This window comes from Phacochoerus africanus, chromosome 8, assembly GCF_016906955.1.
Source record: "Phacochoerus africanus isolate WHEZ1 chromosome 8, ROS_Pafr_v1, whole genome shotgun sequence".
Classification (NCBI taxonomy): domain Eukaryota; kingdom Metazoa; phylum Chordata; class Mammalia; order Artiodactyla; family Suidae; genus Phacochoerus; species Phacochoerus africanus.
Genome location: NC_062551.1, coordinates 92,468,899 through 92,471,259, shown reverse-complemented (window position 1 = coordinate 92,471,259; position 2,361 = coordinate 92,468,899).

Here is a 2,361-nt window from a genome sequence, read left to right as displayed (position 1 = left end):
CTCCTCTCTCTCTCTCTCTCTCTCTACCTTTTCCTTGTTCATGGCAATAAATGGCCACCCCAGTCTTGGTTTCAAGTCCCCCCTGCTCCAGGGCCCAACAGCAATGCCCTAGTGTGAAAATATCCCCATTCCACACTGCCTGTCACCCCTTTAGCGGAGGGCCTGGATGGAGAAATTCTCAGTGAAGGGGTGTATCCGAGAATCAGCTCTGGACCTGCACTTCTCACAATTTAATAAGCACATAAATGTCCCAGATATCTCCTTAAACCGGAAACTCTGGTTCAGTGGGTCTGGGATGGGCCTGAGGCTCTGCATTGTTGACGAGCTCCCAGGTGATTCTGGGGCTGCTGGTCCATTGCCGAACAGTGAGTAGCCGAGCCCCAGCGGGGAGCAGTGGTGCCGCACGGCTCCCAATTCTGAAGACATAGGTCCATCCACCCCATTCAACAGCAGCACAGAGCTGGACCCGCCCCCTTTTAACCCTTAACTCTCCCCATCTGAAATACTTATTAATTCAGCCCCCTACAGCACTGCCCTCTTCCTCCCTCTCATCTGGCCCCAGAATATCTAGGCTGGAGGGGACATCAGATCCCTAGGCCTTATGACAAGCCCCTCCAAGCAGCACAATCAGGGACACCAGAGTTGAACTTGCTGGGCTCTACCCTTTGCTGAGTCTTCTTCAAGCTTCAGTTGTCTTGCCTGCAGAAAAGAGAGACTTAGACCCACCTCAGAGGGCATTATGGGGGTTCAATGACATCGTACCGACCTTGAACCTGTACAGCTCAACGGCTGGTAGCTTTTATTGTGGAGGGAAAGTAACAAATGGTTGGACCCCTCCCTGATATTCCAAGAGCTAGAGACAGAGAAATCAAAGAGGCACAGATGAGCCTATGTGCAGAACTGAAACAGACTCACAGACATGAAGAGCAGGCTTGTAGTTGCCAAGGGGGGAGCAGGAGGGAGTGGGATGGACGGAGAGTTTGGGATTAGTAGATGCAAACTATTACATTTAGATGAAAAAGCAATGAGGTCCGACTCTATAGCAGAAGGAACTATATCCAGCCTGCCGGGCTAGACGATGATGGAAGATAATATAAGAAAGGGAATGTATATTTATGTCTGATCATTTTGCTGTACAGCAGAAACTGGCACACCATTGTCAATCAACTATAACAATAAAAAATAAAATTATTTTTAAAAGATGGCCAGATACTCAGCCTTTAAGTTCAAAGATCTGGGTTCCTGTCTAAGACTCAGAACATCTGGAAGAACATGTGATTCCATTCCCCTCCCACCACTTCCCAAGTGAGGCCACAGATTCCCCAGGCTGGAGGAGGGAACCTGGGGAGGGATGGCCACAGAGAAATGGGGTCAGGTGCAGGACGATTCCAGGAAGCGGGTTCCCGTCTCCACCTGTCTAAGTCCTGGACAGACCTGGGGACACATGTCCCGCTAGACACCCTCAGCACCTCCATAAGGACAGCTTCCTCAGCCACCAGGTGACAGCCCCTGGCCATCTTAACATGAGCCAAGAGTCCTCTGTAGCCTGAGAATTCGCTCAGACCCCATCCTCCACACCCCATGAGGCCAAGTGTCGTTCACTGAATCAGGAAATCAGAACAGCGTCCCGACCCCATAGAGGGAAGTTGGTGGTGTGTCCAGGCACCTCCCCACCTCTAACCAAGTGGGACTGGGCTAGAGATTTCCCTCTGAGCCTCAGAACAAGCCCCTTCTCCATTGTTTTATTCTCATCATCCTTATTGTGGAGGTGGTGGCAATTTCTTCTCCCCAGGCAGTTGTAGAGCCTGGTGGCTTAGCGGTAATAGGAAAAGACAGTTCTTTTTTTCTTCTTCTTCTTTTTTTTCATTCTTTTTAGGGTGGCACCTACAGAAGCATATGGAAGTTCCCAGGCTAGGGGTCGAATCAGAGCTGCAGCTGCTGGCCTACAGCCCTGTAGGATCCAAGCCACATCTGCAACCTACACCACAGCCTATGGCAATGCTGAATCCTTAACCCACTGAACAAGGCCAGGGATCGAATCTGCATCCTCACAGACACTGTATCAGGTTCTTAACCCACTGAGCCACAGCAGGAACTCCAGAAAAGACAGTACTGAAGCAGTTCTGGCTGGACTCGTCTTTGGCCTCTAGGTCTAGAGAAATCTCATTCCAGATAACCGTACCATTGATGTCAAGGGCTCCCTTTGACGGTGGTCCCCTCACCCCGCCCAGAGCACAGAGGTCTGAGACCCGTTGAGCTGGCTTTAACCTCCCACAGGTCCCACCATCCTTTAGGACAGGGATGTGCCCTCTCCCCTGCCATCTCTCGTGGCAAGGGCCTCCTAGCATCACTCATGTCAGA